The sequence below is a fragment of the Eulemur rufifrons genome, chromosome 25 (assembly GCF_041146395.1).
Source record: "Eulemur rufifrons isolate Redbay chromosome 25, OSU_ERuf_1, whole genome shotgun sequence".
Classification (NCBI taxonomy): Eukaryota; Metazoa; Chordata; class Mammalia; order Primates; family Lemuridae; genus Eulemur; species Eulemur rufifrons.
Window position 1 is genome coordinate 20,289,360 of NC_091007.1, and position 11,469 is coordinate 20,300,828.

Genomic DNA, 11,469 nt, shown 5'->3' on the forward strand with positions numbered 1-11,469 from the left:
GTTTTTTTTTTTTTTAGTCTTGCTCTGTCACCTGGGCTATAGTGCAGTGGCATCATCATAGCTCACTATGACCTCAAACTCCTGAGCTCAAGCCATCCTCCTGCCTCAGCCTCCCAAGTAGTTGGAACTACAGGCATGCGCCACCATGCCGGCTAATTTTTTTTATCTTTAGTAAAGATGGGGTCTTGTTCTTGCTCAGGCTGGTCTGGAACTTCTGAGCTCAAGCGATCCTCCCACCTCGGCCTCCCAGAGTGCTGGGATTAAAGGCACGAGCCACCTCACCAGGCCTAATTTTTTCTTTTTAATCTGTTTTCACTTAATGGATTTTATCAATAGTTTTTAGGAGTCTGCTTTCCGTTGCCAATGTTTTCCGTCTTTCTAGGCAGGAGAAAGGTGATTCAGCTCTCTCATGTTTAGGGACTTTAAGATTTAATTTCTACCAAATTTTAAAGCTAGTTATCAAGTTGGATGTTCCATTATTTAAATTTCATCTGCAAAGCAGTTTCCAACAAAAACAAAACAAATTACTTTTATAATAAACCATCTCTGTTCTCTACACTTTTTTAGCATTTGGTGGACATTTATGAAACCATGAAGTTGTCAAATAAAACCTTGTTTCATTCTTTTCTCCTTTCTGCTGAACAACAGAGAAGGGTCAGTGTTTATAAGAGAGGCTCATTTTCCCCTTTCCCGGGGTTGTTGCTCAAGTCACAGCCAATTGGTGTTGGCCAAGAAAAAAATAAAAGTTTTACTTTCTTGATTCCTTTTTAGTTCTAAAACCAACAATTAGTAATTAAACTTTGAAAAATACATTTTCATTTTACAGATGTATCTCAAATATAAAATATGTCATGTATGAACTAAAGTTTGCCCTTTCCAAACAAAACTATTTCAACTCATAGTTTGTACTCTCATGGACTGCTTTAAATTTTGAACATGAATAAAAATTCAAGTGTCACATCGAATGATAGAATTAAAGTGACTCAAGTTCTACGTCTTCTCTAAATGCACCGGGCTGTCACTGTTCCGAGGACATGTAAGACCATGGTGGGCGGAGACTCCAGGGCGCCTGAGCGAATTCCAACAGTTACGGCCACCAAGAACTCGCTCTTGACACTAATGCTTCTGGCTGAGTTCTCCGCTGGGATAATTTTATAACTAGTTCACCAAATTACCTGCCATACAACGTTTACTAAAGGATAAGGAATTGAAATGTACTAACTTGAATTGAAAATGTATTGTTAAAAGTCAGCAGTAATTGTAGCAATTGTTAGAACTTAGACTGACAAAAGATTTTTTTCAGGAAGGAATATTTTGTCACTGACCAGAGCCTGATAATAATCAAAAGGCGACTGACTGTAGTTGATTTCAATATTGTTTTTGAATTGTCTATTGGCAATGCACCCCCTATGTCCTGTACCCTGCAGGACAAGTCCTGTTGCCTTCCCCTGGAAATGCTTCTGCACTGTCCTTTTATAGATGACGACCTTGGTGGCACTTGTCAAGATGAGAAGAGATGGTTAAGTACTGGGTCGCCCAGTTTCAACACGTCCCAACCAAAATCCCTCGTCACCCAGCCCCCACCTCCGCCCTGGCTTAGCGCCCGCCTCACCTTCTCTCCCCGTCACAGCCATGGCTGCTCCTTCAGTCATCAAGACCGAAGGCATAAGTTTACCATCAACTCCCTCTTCTCTCTCACCCCCATCCAGCAACACGCAGCTCCTACTGATTCTTCCTTGAGATCATCGTATCACTATGTCCTCTACCACTCCCAAACCCAGCCACGTATTGCCCCATTTCTGTGTTTACGCAGCAGCTTCCCAGGTGGACTCCTGGCATCCAATTTCTCTTTCTTCTGAAGTTAATTTATTATTCTGCCAAGGCTGATCTTACTTAATGCTGCTTTTATCTCAAAACATTAAATAGCAAGCTTTTTCCTGCCACACCAAGGGGAAACCGACATGCTTTATTTCAAAGCCCTTCAAAGTAAAACCCCACCCACTTACCAGTATCTCTCCCAATCCTTCAACTTTTGTTGGGCCAAGTCGGTGTTCCACAAACTTGCCTTGCGCAGTCCTGCTCCTGGGATTTTGCTCGCCCTTCTTCCCTTGCCTGTGACACTCTTCCATCACCCGGCCACCCTGCTCCCCTCACAAAGGCCTCTCCTGGTGCTCAACCTTGAGCAAGCTATGTCATCTCTCATTTAATGAAAACAATGGCAGGAGCGAAAATGACCTAGACTATACGTTGTCCGAGCCGCTGCGCTAGATAACTTCTGTACACCCTCCGGATCCGCTCTCCTCACTTCCCCACCCAGCTCTGAGCCCCAAAAAGCTGACGTGTAGGAACCACCTCAGTAGACTCTTACTCTCTGGCTTCTGGGTGGAGATCTTACCTTCTGACCCCTTTGTGTGGTTGCCTTGGGATTGGTGCAGTCCCTTGGCCAAAGGTCCTTGTCCCTCTCGAGGTAGCCTCTTCTACGTGAATGTTCTTCTGAACCTAGTGATGACTCCCTTCCCCAAATCCGTCCAGCCTGCAGTTGGGGACAGTTCTGCTGCCACTAGCCCAGAGCCATCAGATTATCCCCCGTGGTCCCCCACACTGCTCTCTCTAGAAGGAGCACCCTTGTGAATAGAGTTTTCTAAAATTGCCCTAATTTGAACGTCCCCTCTCATTTCTCTTGGAACCCTGTATCAGATACAACTTACTCACCTGCTCAGATTCACCTGACCCCACCTGTCTCCCGTGCCCTTGGTTGCTTACCCCTGCCTGCCACCACCCACTGCCGTGGTGGTCACTGTGGCTGCCACCAACAGCCCCCAAACCTCTGCCAAGAGGAATGCCCGGCACCGACACAGCCTCCCCCGCTCCTGCTCTGGTGGGAGTCTCGGCAGCGCTGACGCCCAGGCCTGACTGGGCCCAGGAGGCTGTGGTCCCTGCCGCCACTCGTGGCTCTGGATGGAGTGCGCGTGCAGCAGGTGCAAACTGCCCCAGGGTGCGCGGAGACACCAGTCGGGAGGGCAGGAGGGTGAGCATTCGTGGCAGACCTTGGCCGGTGAGACAGGAGACAATGGGGGCCACATCCTTTCCTCTTTCCCTTCAGTGGGCTGTTCGGGACACTGTGTTCTGTGTGGCCTCTCCGGAGATGCCCCATGTGACCGAGCAACCAGCTGTGTGTTTTCCTGAGGCCGCGGCCAGTTCTGGGACACGTCTGCTCCCCCTGCTCTCCCCCTGCCCTCCCTGCTCGGCTCCTCTCTCACTCTCACTTTCCTGGAATCGTCCCTCCCCAAAAACGAAAAACGTTAGCACCTGAGCTTCGCCTCCTGCTGTTTTCTAGGAAGCCCCGTCTAAGAAAGAGCCTGACTTTGCAGATTCCTTCCAGATCGTGAGTTACCATAGCTTCACGGACACTGAGTGTCCCCACGCAGCGGCCCTGCCACACATCCTGTCCCCACGCAGCAGCCCTGCCACACGACCTGTCCCCGCGCAGTGGCCCTGCCACACGTCCTGTCCCCGCGCAGCAGCCCTGCCACGCGTCCTGTCCCCACGCAGCAGCCCTGCCACACGTCCTGTCCCCACGCAGCAGCCCTGCCACACGTCCTGTCCCCGCGCAGCAGCCCTGCCACACGTCCTGTCCCCGCGCAGCGGCCCTGCCACGCGTCCTGTCCCCACGCAGCAGCCCTGCCACACGTCCTGTCCCCACGCAGCGGCCCTGCCACACGTCCTGTCCCCACGCAGCAGCCCTGCCACACGTCCTGTCCCCGCGCAGCAGCCCTGCCACACGTCCTGTCCCCACGCAGCAGCCCTGCCACACGTCCTGTCCCCACGCAGCAGCCCTGCCACACGTCCTGTCCCCACGCAGCGGCCCTGCCACACGTCCTGTCCCCACGCAGCAGCCCTGCCACACGTCCTGTCCCCGCGCAGCAGCCCTGCCACACGTCCTGTCCCCGCGCAGCAGCCCTGCCACACGTCCTGTCCCCACGCAGCAGCCCTGCCACACGTCCTGTCCCCACGCAGCGGCCCTGCCACACGTCCTGTCCCCACGCAGCAGCCCTGCCACACGTCCTGTCCCCACGCAGCAGCCCTGCCACACGTCCTGTCCCCGCGCAGCGGCCCTGCCACACGTCCTGTCCCCACGCAGCAGCCCTGCCACACGTCCTGTCCCCACGCAGCAGCCCTGCCACACGTCCTGTCCCCACGCAGCAGCCCTGCCACACGTCCTGTCCCCACGCAGCGGCCCTGCCACGCGTCCTGTCCCCACGCAGCGGCCCTGCCACACGTCCTGTCCCCACGCAGCAGCCCTGCCACACGTCCTGTCCCCACGCAGCGGCCCTGCCACACGACCTGTCCCCACGCAGCGGCCCTGCCACACGTCCTGTCCCCACGCAGCGGCCCTGCCACACGTCCTGTCCCCGCGCAGCAGCCCTGCCACACGTCCTGTCCCCACGCAGCGGCCCTGCCACACGACCTGTCCCCACGCAGCAGCCCTGCCACGCGTCCTGTCCCCACGCAGCGGCCCTGCCACACGTCCTGTCCCCACGCAGCGGCCCTGCCACGCGTCCTGTCCCCGCGCAGCAGCCCTGCCACACGTCCTGTCCCCACGCAGCAGCCCTGCCACACGACCTGTCCCCACGCAGCAGCCCTGCCACACGTCCTGTCCCCACGCAGCGGCCCTGCCACACGACCTGTCCCCGCGCAGCGGCCCTGCCACACGTCCTGTCCCCACGCAGCAGCCCTGCCACACGTCCTGTCCCCACGCAGCGGCCCTGCCACACGTCCTGTCCCCACGCAGCAGCCCTGCCACACGTCCTGTCCCCACGCAGCGGCCCTGCCACGCGTCCTGTCCCCGCGCAGCAGCCCTGCCACACGTCCTGTCCCCGCGCAGCAGCCCTGCCACACGTCCTGTCCCCACGCAGCAGCCCTGCCACACGTCCTGTCCCCACGCAGCAGCCCTGCCACACGACCTGTCCCCACGCAGCAGCCCTGCCACACGTCCTGTCCCCACGCAGCGGCCCTGCCACACGTCCTGTCCCCGCGCAGCAGCCCTGCCACGCGTCCTGTCCCCACGCAGCAGCCCTGCCACACGTCCTGTCCCCACGCAGCAGCCCTGCCACGCGTCCTGTCCCCGCGCAGCGGCCCTGCCACACGTCCTGTCCCCACGCAGCAGCCCTGCCACACGTCCTGTCCCCGCGCAGCAGCCCTGCCACGCGTCCTGTCCCCGCGCAGCAGCCCTGCCACACGTCCTGTCCCCACGCAGCAGCCCTGCCACACGTCCTGTCCCCGCGCAGCGGCCCTGCCACGCGTCCTGTCCCCGCGCAGCAGCCCTGCCACACGTCCTGTCCCCGCGCAGCAGCCCTGCCACACGTCCTGTCCCCACGCAGCGGCCCTGCCACACGTCCTGTCCCCGCGCAGCAGCCCTGCCACACGTCCTGTCCCCGCGCAGCAGCCCTGCCACACGTCCTGTCCCCGCGCAGCAGCCCTGCCACACGTCCTGTCCCCGCGCAGCAGCCCTGCCACACGTCCTGTCCCCGCGCAGCAGCCCTGCCACACGTCCTGTCCCCACGCAGCAGCCCTGCCACGCGTCCTGTCCCCGCGCAGCGGCCCTGCCACACGTCCTGTCCCCGCGCAGCAGCCCTGCCACACGTCCTGTCCCCACGCAGCAGCCCTGCCACACGTCCTGTCCCCGCGCAGCAGCCCTGCCACACGTCCTGTCCCCGCGCAGCAGCCCTGCCACACGTCCTGTCCCCACGCAGCGGCCCTGCCACACGTCCTGTCCCCACGCAGCAGCCCTGCCACACGTCCTGTCCCCGCGCAGCGGCCCTGCCACGCGTCCTGTCCCCACGCAGCAGCCCTGCCACGCGTCCTGTCCCCGCGCAGCGGCCCTGCCACACGTCCTGTCCCCGCGCAGCAGCCCTGCCACACGTCCTGTCCCCGCGCAGCAGCCCTGCCACACGTCCTGTCCCCACGCAGCGGCCCTGCCACGCGTCCTGTCCCCGCGCAGCAGCCCTGCCACACGTCCTGTCCCCACGCAGCGGCCCTGCCACGCGTCCTGTCCCCGCGCAGCAGCCCTGCCACACGACCTGTCCCCACGCAGCGGCCCTGCCACACGTCCTGTCCCCGCGCAGCAGCCCTGCCACACGTCCTGTCCCCACGCAGCGGCCCTGCCACGCGTCCTGTCCCCGCGCAGCGGCCCTGCCACACGTCCTGTCCCCACGCAGCGGCCCTGCCACACGTCCTGTCCCCGCGCAGCAGCCCTGCCACACGTCCTGTCCCCGCGCAGCAGCCCTGCCACACGTCCTGTCCCCGGTTACGCCGAACGTCCTGGTTGCTACTTTCACAGGTCCTGCTCATACTGTCCTGACGGACTGTCACCCCTCTGTGGGCGAAGGCCACATGCCATGCAGTGCTGTGTGGGAGAGAAGAGGACGTGCTCCAGTGCAGACACCGTAACGATTCAGGTACTTCATTTCTAGAAACAGGAATAACATACGAGTCCTAGGATTTGGATTCTCACCTTAACAAGCTTTGGTAGGAAATTTCTTTCTCCTCCTCCCTCCAGTGACATAGGGAACCAGCACAACTGAATGCGAAGGGCACAGGTTTAGGAATCAGATGTACCCAGGTTCAAGGTCTGCCAGGTGCTGTTGGCCTGTCCTCCCACCACTCAGCCAAACTCTCAGGTCTCAGTTTTTACACAGTTTGCTCATCTGTATAGAAGTGACTACCACGGTGTCAGTCACACACTAGACATGCAATGCATGTTAGTGTCTGTTTCCTGTGTGCTTGTCCCCTTGCTTGACAACATGAAACCATGACAATGGCTCCAGCCACGATTTGACCTCTTCTAGTTGAACAGCGCTGTGAATCCACAGTGCAGTCCCCTGCCCAGGCCGGGGCTCTGGCCCCCGGGAGACAGGTCTGACCACTCTGGCCGCCTCTTCCTGAGCCTCAGTCTCCAAGCAAAGAACAAACACAACCAGCACCCCCAGCAACCCGCCAACGCCAGAGCAAGGTGAGCTTGGAAGAGCTTTGCTCTTAGTACATTGGACATCACTTTGCTGAATCCACAGTTCACCGGGATTCCGTTCATCCTAAACAGAAATGGTCACGCCGACACCACAACACGATGTACATGAAAAGGAGTTTGCGTTCCACAGAGTTGGCTCCCTGGAATGTGACTTTGTATCTGCCTGAAAGGGCATGAAGCATGTACACAGGTGGCGAAAGATTTGTCACAACGAGTTAAGGGTATACAGAAGTAAAAGTTTATTTCTCCAAGAAGGAAATAGAGAGAGAGGGAGGGGCGCAGCACAGGAATGAAGGAGAAATACCAGGCCACTGAGGAAAAGCTGTTTGGAGTTTTAAAGGGTAAAAATGGCTTCCCCCCCTCTGTTTAGCAGGCTGATAACGGAAGCAGCAGTGAAGTTGTTGCAGGTGTTCTTTATTGGTTCTTTTCTCTGTGAGCCCAGCTTGTCTGAGTCCTTGGAATCCGGTTCTGGGAGGAACCAAAGCAGAGAGTTGGAGCAGGGAGTTCACACTGCTACCGTCTGCTTAGACTCCTCCAGGCTGAGAAAATGAAACTCTTAGAAATAACGAGTCAGGCCACAGGTGTTTTAAGTAAAGCAAAGGGGGCAGTTGTGTTGTGCGTTTCCTCTTTCAATGGGCAATTATGTGCTGCGAGTTTATTTCTCTTACTTTCTGTTGGTTCGTTTTCCTCCGTGAGGTAGGTCATTAGTGAGGCCACCTTTCCCTACCCACAGCTGCGCCCCACAGTGCCTGAGCACACAGCTGGCACAGCAACATTCGGTGTCGTCGGTAACTTAAACAAGCAGCTCACGACTTGATTTGCTTGCAGCAAACACCGTCAATTCTTTAGTATCATCTTGATTTTTGCCTCCATGCATGGAATTTCTCTCTCCCCTCCACCCTTTATCCCAGAGCCTATAATATGCTATATCATATCTCATGGCATCAACTTGAGACAAGTTCCAGTCTCTTGCTACCAATAGAAAGAAAACTTGATCAATCTAGCCAGATAATTCCTATCAATTCTCCACACCCCAAAGCTAAAATAAGTATAAACTTCTGCTTTGGGATTTCTCAGGCCGTAGATACCAAAACGGACACAGCAGCAAACAGCAGTAGGGTCTGGTGGCAAAATCCCGAGGTTAGAAGTCAAGGGCTTTGGTTCTCATCCCTGCTCTGCAAACTATTAAATTTGGTCCTCAGGCTCATTGACAGATCTATTGCCATTCAATTTCCTTTCCTGTAAAGTGAACCAATGTCTGGAAGCAAGTTGAAAGGTCATCTTGTTCCGTTTCTCAATTTCCAGAGGAAGAAAGAAATGCTAAACGAGAGCCTCCCATCTCGTGGCAGAAATGGCCTTGTCTACAAAGTGAGACTCACGCTAAGGGACGGCTTGTGTTAAGAGCAATTTCCTCCTGTCATCCCTGGGAAATACTCCGTCAAAAAAAACAAGACGTAGAACTATGTACAGATTATGCTACCATGAGTGTTTGCTGTCGCTGTTTACAGAGAAGGGTGTCACATGCTCACGTGTGCTTGTGTGTGCATAGACTGTCTTTGCCAGCAGCGATTGCTTCTACAGGGCAGAGCTGGGGGGTTGGGGCTGGGTGGGGGTGTCCAGAGGGAGACAAAGAGGATGAAGAGGCGAACGAGGAAAGCACGTGCCAGATCTTTCTGTTCTCTCTTGCTTGCTAGCTGGACCAAAAAAGGAAATTTCAGTTTCAGTGTGAAAACCTAAATTAATTACCTTGTTCTTTCTCTTCCTTTCCAAGGTAACTTAATTAAGATAGAAACAATTGGTGCTTTCTTGCCTGCTGGCCTTGGCAAGGGCTCACAGATAAGTCCACACGGGGAAACAGTGAGAGGCTTTGGGAGCCTCCTAGGCTGTGAGTTGGCTCTCAGCTCTCTGTCCTATTAGGGGCAAAATTTTGGCAAGACCCGAATTTCCCGTCAGAAGAAACCCAGGCGGAAAGAGGGGAGTGTGTGTGTCTGCGGAGGTTATGCCATTTCCTTTTCACACAAGCCCAGGAGTTGGCAGGGGACCTTCCTGGTGCCAGTTGTTGTCATCCTGTGGTCTCTCTCCTTCACCTCCCATCCCGTGGGCTCTCACTGGCGCATCTGCAAAAAGCAGATTGAACCGGAAGCCAACTCCACTCCTAGCTCCAAGCCTCAGGAGTGCCCATTAACCCTTTTTATGCTGAAAATATTCTTCTTCCTGCTCATCTCCCTTGGTCCCTTGAAAGAATGTTAATTAGGCTGAATAGAGTCAACCCTATTAGGATTTATAAGTGGGCCTCTATGGAGATGTGCTCCAAGAAAATGCTCTGAAATTCTCCGGTTCACGTGGGGAAAATGAAGCTGAACTATATTAAGCTTCACAGAGAGAACATTTGGCATTAATAAATTAAAGAAGATGATCATAAGAGCCAACGTTGGTGGGGCAGTTCCATCTCTCTCCTAATCTTTAGTGTTATTCGTGTGATGATCTGATTATAGGCCAACTCGCGCATTTCCATGTGCAGCCGCGATGAGAGGAGGCTATGCCCTTAGCCAGTGACTCATTGATTGCAATTTCCAGTTGGCCTCTCTTGTGCGGTCACCAGAATTAACAGGATCTCATTAAACCAGCTATTACACCCCGGGCAGCCAAAGAGCAAGCTATTATCGCCTCTAGTTCTGTAATATGTGGTGAAGCAGATGTCCCAGAACTGGTTAAGGGCTCAGCACATTTTCCCAGCACTGGAAATAAATGCCGCGCATGCTCTGCTCGTACGAGTGCTAGCTATGAGTGGTCGTCTCTCACTTTGATTCACAAGTGTGACAAAACAGATGTCCCCCCTCGAGGTTAAACATAGGCAACGTGGGAAGAAGCCTAGAGTCCGAGTTCCAGCTGTTGAAGAATCGGCAGCTGCTCTCGGGGCTGAGGGCCTTTGCCCTGCAGAGTAGGAATGATTCTCCCTCCTCTCGCCACACTCCGGTCTGCACAACCTCCCAGAGAGCGGCGAGCAGAGAGGTGAGCACACGTCAGGGATCAGCCGGACATGCTTGGCAGGTGGCCACTCTGCAGCTCTCCTCTCTCTGGCCCGCAGCAAGCTTTGAAATCCGATGTTGGTGCCCAGACCCTGTTACCGTGCTCCTCGTTTTCTTATGCACTGGAGATTAGAGGGACATTTAAAAGCCAGTTCATACGTAAATGGTATGCTTTCCGCCAAGTAAATGCTTGGCCAAAAACCATGTTGGGGACAGATGGGCATGCAACTTACAACAAAGAAAGTTTTAACAATTCCAACACTTCCCAAATGCAATGTCCTTCCTTTCAGCGGGGACTGGGTAAGTAAGAGGGCTGGACCTTTGCTTGCGTGTGTCCCAGGAGGGCCCAGAGCTGGTCCCACAAGGCTTCAGCTGTCGGTTGACAGGCCTGATCTCTGGCTGGGTACGCTCCCTCCTGGCTGCCCAGGGCGCCTGGCGTCGAGCAATCTTTACTCCCAACCACACTGCAGACCTGTGGAAAAAATCCCCCAGGCCGTCCCGAAAACACAAACTTTCATATTGAGTGACACCGTAGAAATTTGCTGTCAGTAAAAGACCAAATTTCTTGTGGCTGTCAGACAGTGAACTTGCATCAGGGAGAAACCCAGAATCAATTGTAAGTCCCACTGGGGTGCCCGGTGACACGGCAGACGTCAGGTGGAAACAGCTGGAGGGACAGAGATGCGCTGGCTGGTCCCCAGGTGGAAACGATCTCTCCAAGGCTGGGCAAATTCCCGTTAGGTCCGGCAGATTCCCAGTGGGCAGTCTCCGTCCTGTTTCTGGCTAGTTTACAAACCTCAAGGCAAATACAGGGGAGTGGTGGGGATTAGCAGGTCAGGCTCCAGGGTTAGCCCCGTGACCGCCAGCGAGCATGTTCATCCACCGTCTGTCTAGCAAGGGGCTTAGACAGGATCAGCTCTAAGGCTGGAGCTGGGAAGCCCCTGCCTGCCTTCCACGATGCATCCCGTCACCCCCGCACGTCAGAGCCTCGCTACCTGAAGCAGGAATTACAAAGGGGAGTGGACGCTGCTTTCAGGGTTGATGATTCTGTCCTAGCTACACTCAAGCCTGAGGGTGCTAATGCTCTGTTCAGCAGGTGCGTGACGCATTCCCTTGAAACCCACTTGGGGCTTCCTTGCTTCTCTGCAGCTGATTCTGTCTCTGCTGACCCATCCCAGGCTGCAACTCTTGGCCTCCCAGGTCAACGGCTCTGCAAGTCCTCGGTGCACAGGTCTCAGCCCTGAACTTCCCCTTGCTGCTCTCCCGTGACCACTTCCTCTGTGGTCTCATGACCACCACCACTGCTGACCAGCTCTCAGCAAACACCCCCGGATCTTCCCTGAGAGTTACACTTTATTTAAAAGGACAATTTTCCCCAAATGGAATGTGTTACCTGGAACTCAATTCATGTTG